A 25,226-nucleotide genomic window follows, 5' to 3' on the forward strand; every position below is an offset into this window, starting at 1 on the left:
CTACTTGTTATGTTAGTTAACAAGTTATTTACAATGTAAATACTGAAAATAAACACTAGTGCATGCTCAACTTATTAGAGATCAACAACTAAAGGAAACAGAAACAATCACACCATATGACACCATTATTTTTGGACCAATGTCCCCAGAAAAACCCAATGTGGGAAAACCAGTGCAGCTGTCTAAGGGTTTTCTTATTAAGCAATATCAGAGTACAATCTGGGTGCCGAAACTGGCCTACCCAATAGAGAATTTTCTTGGTAGTAATACCTCTCAGTTTGAGACAAATCTCCTGGCTAATACCCAAGATAATCCTTCCAGCAGCTCCGCATCACCAATCTGCCCCAGAAATCCCAGCGTCAGCCTCTCTCTAGACAGCATCAGCCCCTCTCTGCCCAGCGCTGGCCCTGCGTCAACCTAGATGGGTCTGCGTCAGCCTTAGGAGGCCCTACGTCAGCCCTCTGGCCCTCTGTGTCAGCAATGTTGACCTCTCTGAGGCTCTGCGCAGCTCTCGGTTGCCTCTGTGTAAGCCCTGGCTGGCTCTACGTCACTTTCCTGGGCTACTGCGCTGCTCTCCCGGCACTATCTCTGCCTCTCTATCTCTCTGTACTCAATGCCCCTCAGCAGTAAATCCTAATCACTAATTCTATCTCTCTTAGCAAACCCTGCTCTAGAGAATAGAATGATTGATCACTCTGGTGTCTTCTCCAAGCAACCCTCAAGCCTCCTCTTATACTTTTCTTGTTGACATATCAACAGCCAAGGTTAAGTCCCTAACCAATGGCTAAGATTAGATCTGGCTAGATCCATGTCTTTTGGACCATTCTAACATAGTTTCATATTAATCCACATTAATATTTTAATTTCCCTAAGTTTAGACTTAGGGACTCCATTAAAAATATTAAGTATTTTAATATCTCCTGAACTGTTTAGAATTTGCCCAAACCCTTTCTGGGTATTGGAGATCTCATGTGCCCCAACCTCTCCCACCAAATTTCATGGCTAGAGCACATCCGATGCTACCCCAAATCAACAGTTCTTCAATCCGGGTACAAACAATACATCTCTCATGTGTAGAGTCTCTCTGAACTCCAGTTGAAACGATATTGCCCCAACTCCTTTCACTGCATACTTGGCATTATTTCCAAGTTCCAGCTGCAATGTTGAAACCTTCTCTATCAAATCTGAGAGAGAATCTCATGAACCCATCATGTGCCTAGAAGCACCACTGTCCACCAACCAAATATCACTATTGTTGGTAATTGTTAATTTTTTCTCAGGTTCTATGCTGATATAATTACTTAAGCAATGTATCATTCAACTTCATTCACCCCAAAATAATTAAGCAATTATAGATAGAACATTAAACAATAATGTACAATAGAAGATAGCCAAGCACAATGAGATAGAGATTTTTTGTCAAAGACCAAGGCAAAACCCCACAAGGGAGAAAACCCAAATCAATTCTTCTTCTTCTTAAATATTCAATCAATGTTTAGCTAAGATAAAGATACATAATTCACATTGTACATCTATAAACAAACAAAGTCAACCTTTGGGTTTCCCAAGTCAACCAACTCAAATCTAGTCAAAAGAGAGGGAGAAGGTCACTTTTGGTCAATGCATATGCCTACAACAATAGGGCCGAATTTCGACCTATGCAAGGTCTGAAATAGGAAGACCGAAATTCAATCAACACAGTTTTTGCAACTTTCGGTCAAATGCCATAGTCAAACCTTGCGGTCAACGAGCCTAAAACAAAGACAAATAATCAGTCAAACATATCCAAAATAGCCCAAGTTAACGCAAGTCAAATAGAGAAAGATATGTCAATCAATGCAGGGAAGAAAGGCCCCTTTAACTCCTTCACACGTGTAGATGTACCCTATAATTTTAGGACTTGGTTTTTCACACATGGGGCCGACTTGATGGTCATGAGACCGACTTAGTCAAACATAAAATAATAATTCTCCTTGTCCAATTTGAATTTTCTCTTGAAGCAAAATGGTTCCTCCTTGGGGTAGTTGGGCTTCTCCTTGGGGAAATTCATCTTGTAGCGGCCAATTTCAACACTCCTCAACTAGGGAGGAATTTTCGGCTGCAGCATAAGTTTCATCTCAGATGTACATGTCTCGACTCTCAACATAAGGGAAGTTGATAACTAACTATCATCTCATCTCATCTCATCTCAGTTGAACAATGATGACTCGATCCATAGATGAAGAACAATGATCTACACTGCCAATAGGGGAGATCGATTTACCACAACCAAGTCCATGGCAGTCATAAATGACCTTGGTAAATATCACACACACCCTATGTCCACTGACTGATCCTCACCCAACTTGATCCTCAGCGATCAAGTGGTAGAACACCTGCATCCAACACTTAGGGGAGATCAATTTACCACAACCAAGTCCATGGCAATTGCGTCTGACCTTGGTAAAGATCACACACACCTAAGTCTCCTCACCCACTAGCCAGATGGGTGGCAATCCCGACATGCTTAACCATCTCAATATGGCCCTTGATCAGTAATGACACAAAGGTGAGTTGAAGGTAGGATGCATATTGGGGTATCTACTCATCCAAGTCCATGGCTTCAAGGAGTATCCTCACACCCAGGAGCCTCACTGCTCATTCCCCCCCCCCCCCCCCCACCACACACCAAGTCCATGGTTAGTCGAAAGACTGGTGGAAGAGCATATGCTCAGTGTTCTCCATCAGCAGTGTTCCCTCCCGAGGAGTGATACATTCTCTTGCACTCCAAGTTGCTCTCTGAAGAATAAGAACTTTGCTTTCGGCAAAGGCTTGGTGAGAATGTCTTCAACCTGCTCCTCTGTCGAAATATGTTGGAGCCTCACTACTACTCTTTGTACCATATCTATGATATAGTGGTATTTAATCTTGATGTGCTTCGACCTATCATGAAACACTGGATTTTCTGAAAACTTGATCCCACTTTGATTGTCACAATATATCGCAGGTATATCTAGCACATGATCAAACAGCTCTGCAAGGAGCTTTTGTAGCCACACTGCCTCACAACTAGCCATACTAGCTGCAATATACTTTGCCTCGGCTATACTGAGAATGGCAGATCTCTCTTCTTGTTCATCCAGGAAATCATGGCAAATCCCAAGCTAAAGCAGCACTCTGATGTGCTCTTCCTGTCGGTAACATTCCCAGCCCAATTTGCGTTTGTATATCCATGTAGTCTCAAATCGTCACCAGAAGAATGTCTCAATCCATGATTGATTGTCCCATGCAGATATCTCAACACATGTTCTGCAGGCATCCAGTGAGCATGCAAAGGTTCCACCATGAATTGGTTGAAGGTGTTAATAGAAAAACATATATCTGGTCTAGCGTTGGCCAAAAACATCAAAGCACCAATCAGTTGTCGATACATAGAAGGATTTGCTAGATCTGGTCCCGCAGCTTCACCACATAACTTCTTGAAGTTTTCCCCCATCGGTGTGGCCACGGATTTGCAAATCCACCATCCCAAATTTTTCCAAGAGTTTGACAACATATTTTCCTTGGCTGAGGAAAATCTCTCTAGTTTTTTGCCACACTTCTAAGCCCACTAAATAGTGCATCAACCCAAAATCTTTCATCTCAAATTCGGAGGCAAGCTCCCTCTTACACTGGATGATCAGAGGCTTTGCTCCTGTCATGAACAAATCATCAACATATATAACCAAAATCAAAGGCATACCTTGTGTTGAAGAATCTAGGGCATCTAGGTTATAGTGAGATTCTTCTATCAATGATAATAATTTGTGAAGTACTTTTACTTTTCTTATTAGCACAATCTTCTCTTATTATTATCAGTATGTGTTTTCTTACTTCATCAAACAGTTACCAAAATAAAAAAGACAAGAACACAAGATGTTGGCTCTCAGCTAGGGCAAAACCTTTCTCTTCTAGAGAGGAAAACCCTTCTTCAAATTTCTCTTATTGAATCTTCAATTGACAAATGCCAAACCCTAGACCCTTGACAAGAAGATCCTCCAAGCACAAGTGAAGCCCTCCTTTAATCACTTCCTTAGCTCTTTGTTCTCCTTCTTCCGGCAACTGATAGCCTTACTGCAGCAGTCCTAGATTTTATGCCCTAGAAGCTTAGTCACCAGGTTCGAGTTCGAGTTCGAGTTCGAGGACCATGAAATTCGAATAAAGTTCGGCAACTCAAATTTTGTCGATAAAATTCGACATAAAATTCGACATATAGAAATTCGAAAAAAAAAATGTATATTAAAGATAGATATATCATATGCATATGAGAAATGGTATGGAGTGAATTTTATCATGATTATCCTTATAATCAGACTATTAAATGCTTAATATCAAATTTTATATCAGAATAGATCAATTTTTCAATAGCTGCACTCACCAATTGTTAGCTCAAGAGTCAAAACCAAATATCAGACCTTTATGACTGCTGCAACCACAGTTTGTTAGCCCACATACACATGCCAATAACAGATCAGCCTTATAGAGAAATAACTAGCAGAGCTAGGGAATGAAAATTTGGAGATTTGACCACAAAAAAGTGATGTTTAATGCTTGATACTTGGTGACCAACCCTTGCAAGGTCTGAAAAACGCCGAATTTCCCTTGAAAAACGCCGAATATGTTCGTTTTCCCTTGAAAAACGCCAAATTTCGAATTTAATGCTTCAAATTCGGCGTATCTGGTGACTAAGCCTAGAAGGACCTTTCTTCTTTTCTTACTATGCTTGAGATAGAGCTTTTCTTAAACAAGGAGATGACCTTGTTACTACCCTAACCGAGCTCTCTTTTCTTCAATGTGATTGCAGATCAGGAACAACAGTAGTATGTCTTCCTTTTTCTTTGCACGTGTGGAGGATACCTTCAAGAATAGCAGCCTTGAATGCCCTCCTACCTTCACTTGAGTGAGAGGCCTAATTGGCACCCTTTTTCTAGCCCAACCAAGCCTCTTTGTATGACTGCACTAGGAGGTCAGTTATGACAGCAGGTTGAGCCTCCTTCTCTTCGCACATGTGACTATAACTAGGCCAGAAATATGCCTTGTGAACTCGGTCTTCTATCCCTCCTTCGCTACAAGAGAGACACCTTCTTCATCCTTTTCCGTACCCTTTTCTCTTCCTTCTTCCTCGCTGATTTCAGAGGTGACTTTCTGCCTTTTGGTGAGGACGAGTGACCCTATATATAGTGGTTTGTCCCTCCTTTTGAGCCAACTTGATGACTTTAGGACGACTTGACTTTGGAGATGCAAATTAGTCCCTTTTATGAGGCCGACATGTGTAGGAGGCTTGTGACTTTGCTTGGAGGTCTTTCTTGGACTATAATACATAAATATACATGGTGTAACATGCCCTTAAGGGTCTTTTGTAATATTCCTAATTAGCCATGGCTAATTGGAATATTCGATTTTGCTTATTTTTGCCTTCTATAGTTATTTATGAATAAAGGTGAGGAAAAGGGGACATGACTCACCTTTAGAATAAAAGTCACTTCCTAGTAGCACAACGTTGTGACTTAAAGGGGAGCCAAGGGGGCCAAAGGGGAACGCAGAGATGGGGCCCACGCAGACACTTGGAGGGACTGCGCAGAAGGGAAGAAACACGTGTCAAGAGAAGAATTACGCTGGAGAAGGTGGGCCTTGGAATTGAGAGAGGCAAAGGCTATAAAGGAAAGAGGAGCTTCCTCATTTTGGCATTCAGTTATGAGAATTTGAGATAGTCACTTCGACTTAGAGCACGCTGGCTGTTTAGCTAGTCTGCAGCACTGTTTAGTGCATTGAGTGTCTCCGTTCGGAGATCTCACCCTTAGCCCCGGGGGACTTCGAGTGCCTGCTCGGGCAAGGTATTTCCATTAGCATTTCAGCAGTAGTTTCATCAGCATTTTGGCAGGAGGATTGAGCACCTTGGAGGACTGCGCAACACTGAGAGGGATGACGCAGTTCTTTCTGGCAGGAGTTTTGGATTGAGGGTTTGCAGTAGGATTTGTGCTGGGAGATTGAGCAGGGGATCAGCCCTTGCATATTGGAGAGTTTTGGCAGAGGTTTCAGGCAGATTTCTGGAGGGTTTCATTCAGTGGCAGCGCAGAGCATTGAGGGACTGCACAGAACCCCAAGGGGGTGATTTTCGGGGGTCGGCCATTCCAGAAAAGCTTTCTGGGTTTTTCTGGGTTTCTTGAGTAGAGTTCGATTCCAGAGTTTCAGCCTTTTCTGAGGAGGGGAACAGCCCCAAATCCTCATTTGATTTCCAGCAGCAAGGCAAGTTCTCCAACAACTGGGACGCAGATCAGAGAGAGGCCATTCCTTTGCTATTCTGAGTGTATTTCTTCACTTGCCTTGTGCACGTTGAGGTGCCATCTTTCTGATCACCTCCTGTACTCATTTTATTGCTCAGTATAATAAAATGGCTTAGCATTTCTCTCTACATTTCTGGATATCTGCTTATATTTCACGTTTATATTATTATATATTGCACCACTGTCATTTTTATCATTTTGAGCTTCCCGATTATTATATCATTTGTACGTATTTGGTTGGAGTTACTGGGGTTTTGGAGAATATCTCTGAAACGGGATATTACATCTTTAACATTTATTTTGACTCTTTGACTTTCCTATAGCACTTTGACATGTGCTAGACCTATGCAATGAGCAAGAAACTCATTTTTATAATTTACAAAAATAATATTTATTTTCTTTTACAAGTACAAAGATCAAAATTACATTTATGAAGACCAAACCTAGTTAAACTTTCTTCAACACCTTGGACAACCTTGAAGTAAAAGTTGGGGTCAGCATTGCTTCTGTTGAATCCCAACTTTATCAAATATCCATCGATCTGGGGATACCAAGCCCTAGGGGCTTGCTTCAATCCATAGAGAGCTTTCTTCAATTTGCAAACATGGGTTTCCCTATCATGTTCCTCAAATCCCTGACATTGTTCCAGGTACACTTCTTCCTTAAGTATACCATGAAGAAAAGTTGACCTCACATCCATCTGATGAAGACTCCACCCTAAGCAGCTAGAGCAATGATAAACCGGATACTAGTGTATCTAGCAAAAGGAGAAAATATCTCATCATAATCTTCTCCCTCTTTTTGGGAGAATCATCTAGCCACGAAACTCGCTTTGAACTTCTCAATGCTACCATCAGCTGCATGTTTGATTTTGTATATCCACTTGGAAGTCACTACAAACTTCCCCTCAAGTTTCGAAACAACCTCCCATACATCATTTTTCATAATGGACTGATATTCCTTGAAAATGGAGCTAGATTGACCCAAAAATTTGATCCCGGACCAAAAATTATTTTTTCCAAATTTGCTCCTCAAAAATTTCTCATTCAACTTAACCAACTTGGACCATTTCATTAAAAAATCGATTTTTATGGGAAATTAATTGCTTTTTTGGGCCAATGAATTCTTTTTAGGACTTTTCTTGCTTGATTTGTGGAGATTCCACAAATTTTTTACTTGATTCCTTTCTTGGGAAAGTCCACATCCTTTTCTAAATATTTTTCTCTCATTTTAATTTTCTGACCAATTTTCAGCTAATTATTTTGCCATTTTTTGTCGGAAAATAAAAAAAAATATGACTCGAGAGGGATATAAACATATTTTTCCACCCTCAAAGTGTGTCTAGATAGAAATTCGAGGAATTGAGGTGTAATGTTGAGTACTCATACCCCCTACAACTTCTATAGGCAACACCTTTTACATTTTACATCAAATATTACATAAAAATCTCGTTCAAGGGGGGATTTTGATAGTTAAAAAACTAACCCCTAGACACAACCAAATTTTGCGAAACTTTAGACATGATCTAGTGTGGTAATTCACATTGACTCTATCCCTTCGGACTCAACTAAGACACTACCATAAAGCCTCACTCTGGCTTTGGGGTACATTTGGGAGAAAAATTTAACCGATTATAAGTGTTGAATAACACAAATAATGAGTTAAGGAAAAAACTCCCTGGAGTGAAAACTCTCTAGCAAAAATATTAAGCTACCTAGATGTGTTACATGACTTTATATTCAACATACTAGAATCATTTTTACATCATAACCTCGTAGGGCTGCAGAATTTGGATTACAATATGATGACCAAAAGTTGCATGATGATGATGAAGTCTGAAAATTCTGATTGCTCTCGATATGATAGAAAACTCTGAAATGCATTCTGCCATGGGGTAGTTGACACTTGAGTGGTCAACAGGGCCTATTGCTGCTTAATCCACACCTCAGGCTACATGGAAGAAATCTTTAATCAAGTGTGGCCTTGGGGACAAGTCTCGAATTGAGTTGTTGTCACTCAATCTCGACTCCTCCGTCTAGGCTAACTCCTAGCAAAGACAAGGGGGTTAGTTCCTAAACATAACTAAGGTTGACTAAACTTTAGTAAATGAGAAAATATTTCTCAAAATTAATTTAATTACACAAGAATACATTCAAACATCCATAAATAATTCACAGCTTATAACTTAGAAGCATGTAAATACAATTCACAAGTAAATGATACAATAATCACAAATGCATAAATAACCATTCATAAGCAAATGATATAATGATAAAGACCAGTGCCTAAAAATGAATGCTTGTGTTGCTTGAAAATAAATCATGGCAATGTGAATGTAGCCCCAATGTTGTTCGCTTAAAAAAGTTGTGGAGAGTGCTCTTGGTAAGTTTTATTATAGTTGATTTCACTTGGATTTAAATTTATTGGTTAAGTGAGTGCACAATGGAGATGTGGGTATGTGACCTGTGTGATTGCAAGAAAATAGTACTAATGTGTGTTTCCTCTTTGCCCTTTATCCTTCAAATGGGTTTGAGAAAGTCACAAGGAGGTCCAACGGGAGGAAGCTTCACTTCAATGAGTACTCCCCTGATTTCACAAGTTGACCAGTTGCAAGGAGATCCAACAGGAGGAGAAACTAGCTCACACCTCTGATTTTGCAAGTCAACCTTTTCTTTCCCCCAAACTTATGATAAATGGTAAAAGTGGTTTTCCCTAGTTAAACTAATTCAACCAACAAGCCCTCTTTGATCATGCACAAGAATCAAGGTAGGCCTGCAATGGCAGAGAGCATAACAGGACTTGAAGGGATTCGTTAGTTTTGCAAGAATGAAATCTAATCTAAAACATAAATTGAAATCTAATCTATTAAAATGAAATATATTCTAATGTTCTACAATGCAAAGTTAATTTTAAGCCCAATAAAAGCACAACATGAAAATGAGACAAGACACAAGAGGTCCCCTCGTTGGGTAAAGGGGGAATGGGATGCCTAGGAGGCTCTCCTAGTTCCCTCAAAACTATAACGACTTTGTAGTGATGGGTATCACTTGTGAATAAAGGGAAAAATGGTTCTTTTTATATTTTTTACAAAGGGAATGATTATTGGTTCCTTTCCAATGCTTGAATGGTTCAATCTAGCAAAAATCGAGTAGCACCTCCCCTTGTATTTTCATGGATCAGCGAAAAAACAGCAAGCAAAAGAATGTGAAAAATGCCCAAAATGTTTTTGAAACACCCGCAATTGTTAGTACAAAATGCCCAAAAATTTCTAACTAAAAATCTAAAATGAAAGAGACAAACTTCTACTCTAAAACAACCAAGAAAAGCCAAATTTAATCAATATATCTTGCCTGATTTTACTGTTGTTAGGACAGCAAAAAATTTAGCCTTCCATATGCTAGATTTATCAATGAAAGTTCATAAAATCGAACCAAAGAATATGAGGAAATTATTTAGAGTCTGTATGTGAGAAGAGGAAGAAAGAATGTAGTCTTCAAGGCACTAGGAGACACTTGGTGCTTGGTGGGAATTTGCTTCTTATGTATATTGAAGATGGATATTCCAACGGAAAAGGATTCCAACCTTCAAATTATAGGCACCTGCAACTTCTTAAGATCTTGCCAAGAGATTAGTAATCATAGGTGACACTTTGCATATAGAGATTAGTAATCATAGGTGACACTTTGCATATAGAGATTGAATAAACATACTAATCAAACTAGAAGCATATGTGAATTTCAATTCCAAAATACAAAACAATCAAGAAGACAAACAAACAACCAAGATTATTTTCCTTCTCCTTTGGACAACAATACCCCTATTAGGGCCTACAATGAGAAATTCAAGACAAATGCAATATAAAACAAAACATACCTCACATTTAGAGCTAAGCCACCACAAAAATCAACATACCATGTAGCCTTTAAAGCCTTTTATTATTTCAACAATGATGGGACAATACAATAGAAGCAATTCCCCAAGCTCTTCCAAGCTTCAATACTCCCCAAGACAAGAGGCAAGAGCCTTTATTTATAGAAAAAGAGGGAGGAGGTCTCAAGAAAAATGATAACCCCAAGAGAGTGATGATCCTGATGCAATTGACAATCCCATGGAGAGGCATGAATTTCCAAGTGTAGCATGTGTAGGCTAGATGAGGAAGTACGTAGCCTCCATGTGGAGGAACGAGTGAGGAAGTGTGATTTCCACAAGGGAGAACTCATCCTAAGGAGTGAACACATAAGTCTCTTGACCTCCAACTCAGAGTCACTATGATTCAACTTGGCCTTTTATCTTGAGTTCAACTCAGCCCGACTGGGATCCAACTGAACCTCAAACTAGTGAGCCTCTTAATTCATTATTTAACTCGACCTTGTGTGCTTAGTCACTCCTCTTAAGTAATTGACTAAAGACAAGTTTCCGGCATGTTCCTAGTTATTTAAGATCCTGATTTTTATGTCTTTTTCCACACTTTTTTGAGTAAAAGTGATTTTTCATGAGGAAAAATTAATATTTTCCATCCCAAAGTGGGTACTAAGGTAATGTTGATACTATGAGCATTAAAAACAAGTACCTACATGCCATACGTGTCTTCCTAGTAACACTTTTTTATTTGCTACATAAATTTTAATTAAAAATTCCCGTTTTGCGAGAAATTTTCAATTATTAAAAAATCCTAGAAAAACCTAATGCAATTTCGCAAGGCTCAAGATAATGCCTAGTATGGTAATATACATTGACCCTAGACTTAGAAAACACAATCAAGGCCTAGTTATTAAGACGCACTCGAGCTTTAGAGGATGTGAGTGAAAAAATTCAATTAATTATTTATCACTAAAAAACAAAAATAATTAGTTAAGTGAAAAAAAAACACTTTGTAGCGACTTCCTTAGTAACCAGTTGTTGTTTCAGCTTGGGATCAGCGATGATCTCATGGTATAGTAGGAAGCAGCAGTTAATGGCACTTAGTTCAACAGAGGCAGAGTACATGGCAATGAGTATGATAAGTTATGAAGTAGTGTGGCTTCACAAGATACTTGCAAGATTATTTGATCTAGAGATGGGGCCAATAATGATTCACTATGACAATTAGAGTTGCATTAAGCTCTTTGAGAATCCTGTGTTTCATGGTTGGTCCAAGCACATCAAGATCAAATATTACTTCATCATGTTGAAATTCGAGTGCAATCTAGAATTTCTAAACATGATAATTACTTGTGATTGTTATATATGTCATTCATTTAGCATTTACTTCATTCAATTAGGTCATCAAGCAATTATACAAGTACAATGCACAAAAAGACAAGAGACACCAGAAATTAGGCCAGTGGCTAGGGCAAAACCCAAAAGGGGAAAACCTAGCAATTCTTTCTTTATAGAATCATAGTCAACAAGAGAAATCCACGTCATAGCTAAATTGACCAATAACCCAAGTACCAAGTCAACCTTCCTCATGTTTGTCCACAATACTGTCTTTTGAATGCAACATGTTACTGAAATAACATGTCTAAGCAACTCTCACAACTGTAGAGGAATATAGCCTTCAAGAACTCGCATAGCCACAGAAAATATAGTATCGGATATCATAGAAGTATAGTGCCACAGTGAGATCCGATACCACAGAAAATATGTTGCCACAGTAAGCTCAGACACCGTAGATATATGTTGCCACAATAAGCTCGGATACCACAAATATATGTTGCTATAGTAAGCTTGCATCATCACATAAGATTGTCCCTAAAATAATTTGCATACCACAAAAGATAAGTACCTCAGACAGATCTGAATTTTGTCCTCCTCAAAAGGGATCTGAATTGTTTGAGAAATGGTGGAGAATAGATGCCAATATATAGTTGTGTAAACGTCCGAAAAGGTGTGTTTCAACACTGAGCCGACTTGTCATCTGGAGGGCCGACTTAGTAGTTGGGATTTGACCAAAAGGTACATAAAAATTTAATTTTTCTTTTTCTTTCAAATCTCAAATAAATTTTGGTTGACTCTTTACAACATTATACATTATCAAGACCGAACCTAGTTACAACTTCAACACTCCCTCTTAACTAGGGAGGTATTCATAATGACTATCAAGATGTTCTCAAGTTGAAGACTTCTATAAGAAAGGATTATCAAGATTAGGATAAGCATCATCATCAATATCATTACCAACATCAACCATATTGCCATAACCCAGTCAGTGCCCCTGACATATGGCACATATGCATCATTTTGTAAACAAGCTTACTCTAGAAAGAGATTAGAGCATGATGCCAAAACAAGCTCACTCTAGAAAGAGATCAGACCACGATGTTGGTTGGCCACACCCTCTAGGACCATTCTCTCTAATCCAGGTCAAAGTGACACGGGGATAACCTCCCTAATCAGGTCACTATAGAAGACAGAGAGAATGATCGTCCTCTGCCGAACCATTTTTCCTATAGAAGTCAAAGTGACACAAGGACTATAACTATAATCAAGGAACTATATAATGACACAGGAAAATGTTTGTCCACAAGACCATTCTTCCTAATCAGGTCAAAGTGACATAGGGACTACAACCCTAACCAGGTCATTATACAATGACATAGTAAGAATGTTAGTCCACCAGACCATTCTTCCTAATCAAGCATATGCACTTGACACAGGGATTAACTCCCTAGTCAGGTCAAAGTACATGACACAGGAAGAATGTCAGTCCATGATATTATCCAATATTTCAAACCACTCTCCAGCCAAGGTCATAATGACACAAGGAGAACTTCTCCAACCAAGGTCAAGATGACACGGGGAGAATATTGGACCATTCTCCAACCAAGGACATGAAGACACAAGGAGAATGTCCATCTCATCAGCTCTCCCTCTCAATGAGAGAGGTAATCTCCACAAAGCCCAAGCTAAGTCTACAGTTGTATTTCTCAAAATTGTTAGTTTTTGTAGCATCAGATGTGTTCTAGCCACGAAATTTTGTGGAGGGGCTAGAATACATGAGATCTCCAAAACCTAGAAATCGTTTATGAAAATTCCGCCTAGAAGTGTCTCAATTAGATTATTATCTTTTTTTTAAATATTTCCTAAGTCTAAACTTAGGGAACATGATTAATTAATCAGTATTAATTGAGATAAGGCGTGAATCATCTAGAAATTCACACGGATCGACCCAGAAATTATCCTAGCCATTGATTAACTTTTTAATCTTGATCGTTGGTGATCCAACAGTGGATTATAAAAGAAATTCGATGTGGTGATGGAGATCATCTAGTGCAAATACTCAGTTGCCCAGGCAGTTCGATTTTCTTAGTAGCAGCAGCTCAGCAAAGAAGATAGAGTTAGAGGGTGAATAGCAGGTGGAAGAGGAGAGCAGTAGCATTCCAAGAAGGAGTTTTTCAGTTCCCGAAAGAGTCGAAGGAAGGAAGACTGAAATCTTCAGAGGGCCGGTGTAGGCTCTACGCAGAGGGTGACGCACGCAGCTCAGCACAAAGGCTAAGGAAGCTATTTCGGAGGCAGAAAATAGCTGTGGGGTGAGAGACAATTCTCACAATACTTTTGCCAGTATTTTCTTCAGATTAGATTGCCAACTGGACATCTAAATTATTGTACTCAGAATTGTTGCTGAAAATTAATTATAAAACCCTCATCTGTTGCACCGGTTTTCCCAAGTTGGGTTTTTCTAGGGACAATTGTCCAAAAATAATTGTGTCAAATTTATTGTGTGTGCTAGAATTTCTCAGCTTCTGGTATTTTATTTTCCGTAGTATTTTTATGGCGAAAATTGCAGCTGTGATTTTATTCGTTATTTGTCGTAGCAAATAAACTGCAAAATTAATTTGAGTTAGAAGAATAATTTCCAATAGCTGCAATAGATAAAATTTCACATGGTATCAGAGCATAATTGATCAATTGGGAAGCACAAAACTAGAGAAAGGAATTTCGTTGTTCAGAGGGAGCAACAGATCGAAATTCCCAAAGAAACTATGCAGAGCCCAGAACACGCAGTTCGATTTTTCAATTAAAAGGAGGCAGGAAAATCGAATTGCCCAGATTAGTTATTCCAATAGTCAGAGGGAGCAGTTCCATCTTAGTTTTCCGCTGTGCAATATCTTGGTTGGACACAGAGAGCTTTTGTTGCAGGCTATAGAGCAAAATCCACGTCGGTAGGAAAAGAGGAATAGCACATTTTTCAAGTATAACGATGGACAGAAGTAACATTCAGGAGACTTCAAATTTGTCTTCCAAATTGGAAGACGAATTTGCTGCTTAGCAAGATCAGCTTCACAAGGAGTCTGGTATATAGAAAGTGGAGCATCAGCTCACATGACAGGGTTTAGAGAATATTTCTCTAGCTACAAATAGGAGCAGATGGATTTCCAATAGGGAGAGGTGCCATAGATTTACGGGGGAAGTGAGCGTTGAAGAAAAGTGTAACTAGGTTCGATATTTGTAAATGTAATTTTGATCTTTGTACTTATCAAGAAAAATAAATATTAATTCTGTAAATTATTCGAATGAGTTTCTTGCTCATTCCATAGGTCTGGGAAAGTCAAAGAATCAAAGTCATGTTAAAGAGCTCTTCTTGAGCATGAATATGGGTCAACCTAGTGTCAAGCAGCCCTCCAAGACGAGCACCATCCTCCAAAGAAGAACACTGCTAGCAAAATGATGAAGAGATCAGTTAAGTCAACCTCAAAGTATATACAAATGACAATGTCGGCTCAATAAAAGAGACACATCAGTTCACATTGACATGTCGGCTCAATAAAAGAGACACGTTAGTTCACATTGACATGACGACTTATTATGGAGGCATAACACCTATAAATACACAGCTAGCGTCACCACAGAAACATAGAATTTTGGATAAGTAGCTCTACAACTTCAGAGGTACAGGAACTCGGAATTCAGATGGGTACAGCGCTATCTATCTTCGCATAAGGCTCAAACTTCGGATGGCATCACTCTAGCTTTAGATGAGTGCTATAGAAATAGTAACATTCTCAGCATAAGTATGATGATAAGGGTTTCGGTGCAAGAGGGGAACACTTTGTCTCATCATTCTAGACAATATCATCTTGGCATAGCAGTGATGACAAGAATCTTAGAGATCCCACATCAGTCTACACAGTCTCGGCATAATTCGGAAAAGAAGGTCCTATAGTAACACTCTCTGCAGTCAAGATCATAAGCATGGATATGATCACAAGGTTATGATCACAATGAAGGAGCAGTAGTCATGACCTCGGTGGGCAAGGTGCAGACCTTAAGAAGATCTTGGTGGTACAATTAAGACCTTGATGAAAGTGCAAAGATGTTGCAGCAGCAGTGAAGATCTTGATGATGACCTCAGTGGTGCAGCAATGATGATTATCTCAACAGTGACAAAGAAGAGGATTGGTGTCTTGGTCTTGGAGTGGCATAGTAAGTCAAGGGTCATGGTCTTGGTGTTTGTCAATTGGAATCTCTATAAGAAGAATTATGTGCGGGTTTTCCTCTCCAAGAGGGAGAGGTTTTGGCCCTGGCAGAATGCCAACATCTTGTGTTCTTGTCTCTTTTTTTTTGGTAGCTATTTGATGAAATAAGAAACACACACTCTAATAATGTCAAAGAGAAGATTGTGCTAATAAGAAAATTAAAAATGCCTCACAAATAGTTATCAAGTCAAGAAGAATCTCATTAACTACATGTGCCCTAGATTCTTCAACATGGTATCAGAGCTAAGGTGCTAAAGTCTAAGGAAGGGCAGAAAAGAGACATTCAAGGATCAAGTTTGCATCTAAGTGAATCAAAAGATGAGTTTGAAAAGATGTACAATGTTGTATCTCATCTTCATATCAAGAAATAGTCTCAGATATCATAGTCTCGTTGGAAATCACAGTTTCGGGTTCATACTACAAAACTCAAATCTATGTCACAAATGTTGAAAGCAACCATGATATTACAAAACCACAGATCGATCATCCTCTGCAATCTCGGGTCTGCAATTCTCAGGTGTACTTCACAGTCTCGGTGCTTCCAATGATGAATGGCTCGATGTAACAACAAATGATACTTCACAATAATGCTACATGATCTCAGTACACAGGGATGCTTTATGTCTCGGGCTCACAGTGATATTCTATACTACTACATGATTTAGGGATGCCACTACTGCAAGAACAATAATAGTCTCAGATCTCCTCAAGAAGAATTCAAATCGGTGGCATTATAATCTCACTTCGTGGTGTCAAGATCACAGAACCTCCTCAATACAAATATCTCACACAGTTCAGTTTCTCATACTTACAATATATCTTGGTTTTGCAGCATGCAGTCCTAGTGACATCACAGTATGCTGAGTGTTGCATACTACCTCAGTAAAGTCACAGTTTGGAGATAATGTTGCTAAGAAAAACTAGGATAAATCTACTTGGGCTAAAGAAGTGTTAGCTCCTCTATTCTGGGCAAGTAGTGCTAAGTCTCAGTGCCATAAAGAGATGATCAGTATCTACACACTGCTGCTAATACTCCACAGTCTATTTATGTGTCAGCAATACAGTACCATATATCAATAATCATAAAGACCTGATAAGGAGTCAAAGTGCCTTAGAAGTTAAGATGATGAAGCAGTTTCGAACATCATAATAACATATAGTCTAGAGCAGTTTTTGTCATGCTTGGTGCTGGACAGTGCAAGGAGTCTTGGTAAGAGGTTTTCAATAATGCTCTAGCAAGAATCTCATTCAAAGAAGCATCAAGGTAAGGATCTCCTCTTCATGTGCCAAGTAAGTATCTTTCATGGTTATGATCTATCTTTGATTTAAATGACTTCATTGTACAAATCGATATGTTGGTCCTTGTATAAGGAGGATAGTCTCAATCTTTATAGATAGGTGAAGTCATTGAAATAGGTCTCCTTTGAATTCATGAGAAGAAACTTTTAAAGTCCTCTCACATAGATAATATTGGAGACTTAAAAGAAGCTGGAAGAAGAAAAGATGGTCCTTAAAGGACAATATCAAATAGAGGAGAAAAAGAAAATTCATGCTACAGGCTAGGATGGAAGGAGCTGAATGGATTCCATGGTAAGAGGAAGTAGAATTCTTTAAGTTAGCCTCTCTCTATAAAGTCTCTTTCTGGGCTCCTAGATCTTGCATAGAATGTGACTACAATATGTTATAGGATGTGGTGTAACATTATGGAAGTATTAGAAACAAGATCTCGTGACATCATCACGAGGGTGACTATGATCACAAGGATAAGTGAGATACCTCTATCAACAACTTAGGGTTTCTATGAAAGAAGGCAAGTTGTAGGCAACAACTTTGCAAAACTCAAACATTTGAAGAATGTTCATCATGCAACAAAAGGGAAACATTTGTTGGATAGGGATCTTTAAGATCCTCAAGATTCTCTGATGGAATCTTCACTAGAAGATTCATTGATCCAGGGATGAAGCAAGTGTTTCAATAGAAACTCCAACCTATGGAGTTCATGAATAATGATATGATGACGTAAGAGAAATTCAAGGGGTTGAAGATCTTTCAATCAAGGAATCTGCTAAAAGAAGCCTGGACAACCTAAAGGTAAAATGAGGTATGTATACTTGTATTTAAGTTTTATAATGTCATGTCGTATGGTTGCAGATCAATACTTCTATCTTGAGAAGCATGATCGAAGGAAAAGGATATCCTCCTCTAAAAGGATGCAGAAAGACATAAGTCACACCAGATGAAATCAACATAATATGTCCTCATATGAAATATGAGGTGGTTGACTACAATTACGTAACTCTGATTAGAAAACTCCGAAATACACCTGGGAATGGAATGCGTAAAGATGGAAGAGATCGTCAGATATGCAACCCTGATGAAGGCAATCAACATCCAAAAAGATCAAGAAGACTTGACTAGAACATCTCCCGAAAATATATGAAGACTCTAATGGAAAAGATGTAGACCCTTGACAGTGGATATCTTTGGGAGATGTGTCAACATGAATGCAGGATGTTGATACCTACAGAAACATGTCATAATGAAGAGCCACCTAGTAAGGTACGATTTGATTTAATGATATATTTTATTTCTTGAATAATATCTGGATAAGTTCATGCAAGACTACTTACAAGTACAACTAGCATTCATGTGATGAATGGAAGAAGCATGATGAGAAAGAAGTAGTCATATGACGAAGGTTCCAGATATGAAGAAGGCCACTTTCCATGAAGAAAGGAATGACATGACGAACTAAGGAGGAAAGTGATCGATGATTGTTGCCCTACAAGAAAGAAGCTCAACTAACTTTCATGACATCAAGGAGAAAAGTTGATCAAGCAGTTGAAGGACCCACGAAGAAGAAGTTGTTGATGTATAAAAGAGTCCCTAGCTAAGAGGGAGCTCTGACAGGTCCCTGATCAAGAGGGAGCTTGGATTAGATCACCCCTGATTAAAAAGGAGTGACAATTGTGTTTTTCTATCTCATGTGTCATGCACTAGACCAGGACTAACAGTTGTAAGTCTAGGTGAAGGCCATGAATGGAAATGTAGACACATGATAGACACAACATTCTTGTCTTCACCTAGGAAGAAAGAATGGAGGATTGGGTAATCATCTGGCATCTGATGCTCTTTGAGGATGTGTAGGGCATCCAAGATAAGAGTAGGCAAGAGGACCGATATTCTTTGAGGGCTGGGAACCCAAGATAAGAATAGTCCTAGAAGGTCATACTCAGTGAACACCCGGGTGGGTATGTACCTTGAGAGACAATGATAAAGGTGTCTATAAATCATTGGTCTCGCCAACATTGTGCTATGATCTTATGAGAGATAGAGTTGTTAGTCAAGGCCTTGCTATAAACAATGTTGGTTACTATGATGCTATAACAGATGGGTTACCAATCCGATTCTTCTTATGAGAAATTCTTCAGATTGAGAATGACCAAGTACCATTGTAAATACCTCCCTAGTTAAGAGGGAGTGTTGAAGAAAAGTGTAACTAGGTTCGGTATTTGTAAATGTAATTTTGATCTTTGTACTTATCAAGAAAAAGAAATATTATTTTTGTAAATTATTCGAATGAGTTTCTTGCTCATTCCATAGGTCTAGGAAAGTCAAAGAATCAAAGTCATGTTAAAGAGCTCTTCTTGAGCATGAATATGGGTCAACCTAGTGTCAAGTAGCCCTCCAAGACAAGCACCATCCTCCAAAGAAGAAGATTGTCAACAAAACGATGAAGAGATCAGTTAAGTCGGCCTCAAAGTATATACAAATGACATGTCGGCTCAATAAAAGAGACACATCAATTCACATTGACATGTCGGCTTATTATGGAGGCATAACACCTATAAATAGGCGGCTAGAGTCACCATAGAAACATAGAATTTCAGATAAGTATCTCTGCAACTTCGGAGGTATAGGAACTCGGATTTCGGATGGGTACAGGACTGTCTATCTTCGCATAAGGCTTAGACTTCGGATGGCATCACTGTAGCTTCAGATGAGTGCTACAGAAATAGTAACATTCTCGGCATAAGTATGATGATAAGGGTTTCGGTGCAAGAGGGGAACACTCTGTCTCATCATTCTAGACAGTATCATCTTGGCATATCAGTGATGACAAGAATCTCTGAGTTCCCACATCCGCCTACATAGTCTTGGCATGATTCGGAAAAGAAGGTCCTATAGTAACACTCTCTGCAGTCATGATCATAAGCATAGATATGATCTCAATGGAGACTCTGTCACAAGGTTATGATCACAACGAAGGAGCAACAGTCATGACCTCGATGGGCCTAGGTGCAGACCTTAAGAAGATCTCGGTGGTACAATTAAGACCTCGATGAAAGTGCAAAGATGTTGCAGCAGCAGTGAAGATCTTGATGATGACCTCAGTGGTGCAGCAATGATGATTATCTCAACAGTGACAAAGAAGAGGATTGGTGTCTTGGTCTTGGAGTGGCATAGTAAGTCAAGGGTCATGGTCTTGGTGTTCATCAATTGGAATCTCTATAAGAAGAATTATGTGTGGGTTTTCCTCTCCAAGAGGGAGAGGTTTTGGCCCTGGCAGAATGCCAACATCTTGTGTTCTTGTCTCTTTGTTTTTGGTAGCTATTTGATGAAATAAGAAACACACACTCTAATAATGTCAAAGAGAAGATTGTGCTAATAAGAAAAATAAAAATGCCTCACAAATAGTTATCAAGTCAAGAAGAATCCCATTAACTACATGTGCCCTAGATTCTTCAACATTCAGGAGCAAGCACCAGCGCCTCAGATGTATTGCATGTGCCAGGATTGGGTATGAACCTGACTTCAGCATCCCAGTTACAGAATAAGTGGTATGATATTCACTTCGTGGGGAAGAAAGTGTATGTCAAACACCCGAGCTGGAAAAAGGTAAGACAAATTGGATTTCGAAGTAACAGGTTGTACCGGTTACAAATCAATTCTCCAATGACATTGATAGGAAGTAACAGTAGTAATGGGAATGAGCTGAATGAATTATGGCATAGGAGAATGGGACATCTACACCATGGAGCACTCAAGATGCTCAAAGAAATCGTAACAGGGGTTCTTGAACTTGGAACTGAACACGATGATCTGTGCAAAGGATGCGTACTTGGGAAGTATGTTAAGGCGGCATTTCCAAGAAGTGACAGTAGAGCTAATGACGTGTTAGGACTTATACACTCAGATATTTGTGGCCTGATCGCCACTAGAGCTCTTAGTAGTGCCGAATATTTCGTCACCTTTATTGATGATCATTCCAGGAAAACCTAGATCTACTTCTTGAAGACCAAGGATGAGGTCTTTGATCGTTTCAGAGTGTTTAAGGATCTCGTGGAGAATGCAACAAGGAAGAAGATCAAGGTGCTTCGCTCAGATAATGGTGGAGAATAAATTGATAAAGATTTCACAGGATTTTGTGCGAAGCAGTGTTACTTGGGAGCGGGAGCGAAAGTGGGGAGCGGGAGCAAAAGTGGGTGCCAGAGCGACATTTTCAGAAGCTCCCAGTTTGGGGGCGAATCCCGGAGCGTTTTTTATATAATATATATATTTTTTATATTTTGATACATATATGACAACAAAAACATGTAGAACGATGAATTAGATATAAAAAACATTAAACAAAAAAAAAATAGATTGAACCATATAACAACAATCATCTAGAAGTTATAATATTCATCAACCACGTCCACAAGTTAGTAACATAGTAACATAAAACATATTGAGTCTCATGATTCATCAATCTTAAAGTTTCAAGATTTCAAAATTCAATGTATAACATTTATCATCATTGATCACCAAAGTTGCACTTGTAAGCTAAGTGTAACCATTACAACAAATAATATCTAACATGAAATGAAATGTTATAAAATGAAATGAAATGAAACAACTTTCAACTTTCATGAAGCATCATATTCATAATTCATTACTAATGAGTTATAATTGCCAACTTCAAACTTAAATTGTCATATATTGTTTAAAAAATATCATAATAAACATGAAAGAGTCAATAGTTATAAAAACTACTAGAAACTAGAAAAGACAAGTAAATCTATTATCTATTGCTTATGCTTGGGCCTCTTGCCACCACAAGAAATGTCTAATTGTTTAGTCTTGTTCGAAAATCAGGATCTTTGTCATTAATATCACCCTCTAAACATTAATATACAGAGGTATCTTTGTCATTACCTTTGTATCTGTATAGGGATCTTTGTCATTAACACCACCCTCTAAGCATTAACATAAGATAGACAAAGCATAGCATGTCAAGTCAAGATTTTGTTTGAGTGATGCGTACATTTTTAGGAGGGTCATGATAGAGGAGTTTGACAACCAATGTCACTAACATCAAGGTACATAGAGATTGGTGCTCTTGATTAAATACGAGTTCCATACCCTAATACATGACAAAATTCAATGGAAACATTGCAATCCCCCAATCCTGAAATCCTGAAAAACTAATAAGTCTGATGGATTTTGAATGAAATCTAAAATTCTACTTTCTCCATATGAAATCCAATGAGGTTGGAACCACTCTCAAACATCTTGAGTCATTTCATGGTAATGTTAAAAATTTAAGTAAAAGGATGAAAATGAAGATTAAGGAGAATGTCACTTTTACCTTAAGAATTTAACATTACCATGAATCACATATCAATAATAAGGCCATAGGCTTGATCATTAAGCTACCCCACTCAAAACTTATTTGTTTCTTTGAAAAAAAAATGCATTTGGAACATTACTGCAAAAAAAAAATTTGCAAAAAAGGCTAAACTCTCCAGAAAAGGTAGGGAGCGTTATTTTTTTTAGGGAGCACGCTCTCGAGGCGCTCTGGAGCCGCTCCCGCTCAGAGCGTGAATTGGGAGCAGGAGCGAGAAGATGGGGGGCACTCCCCCGCAACACTGGTGCGAAGGAAGGCATCAAGAGAGAATGGACAGCTCCATATAATCCACCGCAAAATGGTGTAGTGGAGTGTCAAAACAAAACCATTGTTAGAGTTGCAAAAGCTATGTTATATGACCAGGATCTGCCCAAATTTCTGTGGGCAAAAGCATGCAACATGGCAGTGTATATTCAGAACAGGTCTCCTCATAGAGCATTGGGGAAGAAAACGCCAAAAGGAGTCTTCACAGGGAAGAAGCCAGAAGTCAGCCACCTCAGAATTTTTGGCAGTGTTGCTTATTGTCACGTGCCAGATGATAAAAGGACCAAACTGGATCAGACTACAGAGAAGGGGTTCTTCGTTGGGTATAGCGAAACCTCAAAGGCATTCAAAATCTACATTCCTAGCAATAGGAAGATAGTAGTAAGGCGAGACATGAAGTTCATGGAGAACCGAGCTTTTATGAATCTCGTGAGATGCCTACAGCTGATCAGAATCAGTCAGCAGAAGCTCCTTTAGTCCAGCAGCAGGAGAAACCAATGGGACAAGCAGGGGGGCAGTCACAAGGGTCAAGAACTGTGACTAGTACCAGTATTTCCTCAGGTGCAGGAAATCTGGGGAGTTCTCAGCAGATGGAGCAATAGAGACAGGATGAGGAGGAGCTAGCAAAACCTCCCACGACTAGTGGTCGAGCCAGAAGAGAAGTTCGTCAGACATTAAGAGATGTAGAGGAGTTTATTGGAACTCCTAGGACGAGCAAGAGACAATGCAGACAACCTAACGGGTACCAAGCATTGGTAGCTCAGGTTACAAAACCTTCCAACTTTCAGGAGGCCGCACAGCATCAGGTGTGGATAGATGCCATGGTAGAAGAGTATAGCTCTATCATGACAAATGATGTTTGGGAGGTGGTGCCAAGGCCAGAAAACAGATTAGTTGTAGGCTCGAGGTGGATCTATAAGATCAAATATGCGGCAGACAGCAATGTGGAAAAATACAAGGCTAGGTTCGTGGCAAAGGGGTATGCACAAAAGGAAGGGATAGATTATGAGGAAACCTTCGCCCCAGTTGCCAGATACACTTCTATCTGGTCAGTTATATCTCTAGCAGCTCAGATGGGATGGAAGATTCACCAAATGGACATCAAGACAACCTTCTTGAATGGAGTGATAGAGGAGGAAGTGTACATAGAACAGCCAGAGGGCTTTGAGACTCAGGAGAGGCGCACGCATGTGTGCAAATTGAAGAAGGCTCTATATGGGCTCAAGCAGGCTCCTAGGGCATGGTATGGTAGAATTGACACCTACTTGCAGCAGATGGGGTTCGTCAAGAGTGACGCAGATCCCAACCTTTACTATTTGATGGTAGAGGATGAGCCCCTCATTCTAGTTTTGTATGTGGATGATCTATTCTTGACAGGATCATCAGGGCTCATAGAGGATTGCAAGAGGAACCTGGCAGCAGAATTTGACATGAAGGATTTGGGGTTGATGCACTATTTCCTAGGATTGGAAGTGTGGCAGAAGGATGGGGAGATCTTCCTTGGGCAAGGAAGATACGCTACAGATATTCTGAAGAGGTTCAGAATGCAGGATTGCAAACCCATATCTACACCCATGATTACCAATTGGAAGAAGATAGACACATCAGATGACAAGGATGTCGACCCCACCTTGTATAGACAACTCATTGGGTCTCTCTGGTCAACACTAACCCAGATATTCGCTTCGCAGTCAATACCCTTAGTTAGTTCATGGTGGAACCGAAAAGGGTACATTGGGCAACAGTGAGGCATATTCTGAGGTACATTCGCAACACAGTCGAGTATGGGTTGAAATATACTCGAGAGGATGACGTCAGACTTTGTGGGTACACAGATGCAGATTAGGCAAGCAGTTCAGTGGATAGGAAAAGTACCTCCGGGTACTACTTCAGTGTTGGATCAGCGATGGTTTCTTTGTGTAGCAAGAAGCAGAAGTCAGTAGCACTGAGCTCTGCAGAAGCAGAGTATATGGCAGCCAACACAGCTACGTGTGAAGCTACATGGCTTCGGACACTACTAGTGGGCTTGTTCAAGAAGAGGACGGAGGCGACCAGTGTCTATTTTGATAAACAAAGTTGCATAAAACTCTCTGAGAATCTAGTGTTTCATGACAAGTCAAAGCACATCGATATTCCGTGTCACTTCATCAGAGATTGTGTACAGCGAAGGGCAGTGCAACTACAATATGTTGCCACAGAAAAGTAGGTTGCAGATATACTCACGAAAGCTCTAGGGAGAGCTAAGTTTGTCTATTTCAGAGAACAGATGGGTATGATGGAGAGCATATTTCAGTAGCAGGGACAGGATATTTTAGATGTTGCAGTTGCAGTAGCGACAGATGAGAGGGAGTTGCAGTGCAGATGCAGTGTTGGCAGCGGTATGCCAGGGTCAACAGCAGCGTATATCAGAGTTGCGCAGTGGTTGGTGGGCAACGTCGTCAGACATCAATAGCATGACAAGAGATGAGGCAAAAACAAGGTGCTGCTATAGGTTGTGCAGTGGCACTAGAACACATTCCTCACTAAGAGGGA

General features: G+C 39.5%; 1 protein-coding gene across 2 annotated transcripts in view; it reads right to left on the minus strand.

The window, feature by feature from the left end:
- Positions 1-25,226, minus strand: part of LOC149178696 (uncharacterized) — a 163,004-nt gene that overhangs the window by 15,908 nt on the left and 121,870 nt on the right. The window lies entirely within an intron of this gene.

The sequence above is a fragment of the Pinus tabuliformis genome, chromosome 4_1 (genome assembly GCF_031772625.1).
Source record: "Pinus tabuliformis cultivar Carrire ecotype Pingquan chromosome 4_1, CPIR1, whole genome shotgun sequence".
Classification (NCBI taxonomy): Eukaryota; Viridiplantae; Streptophyta; class Pinopsida; order Pinales; family Pinaceae; genus Pinus; species Pinus tabuliformis.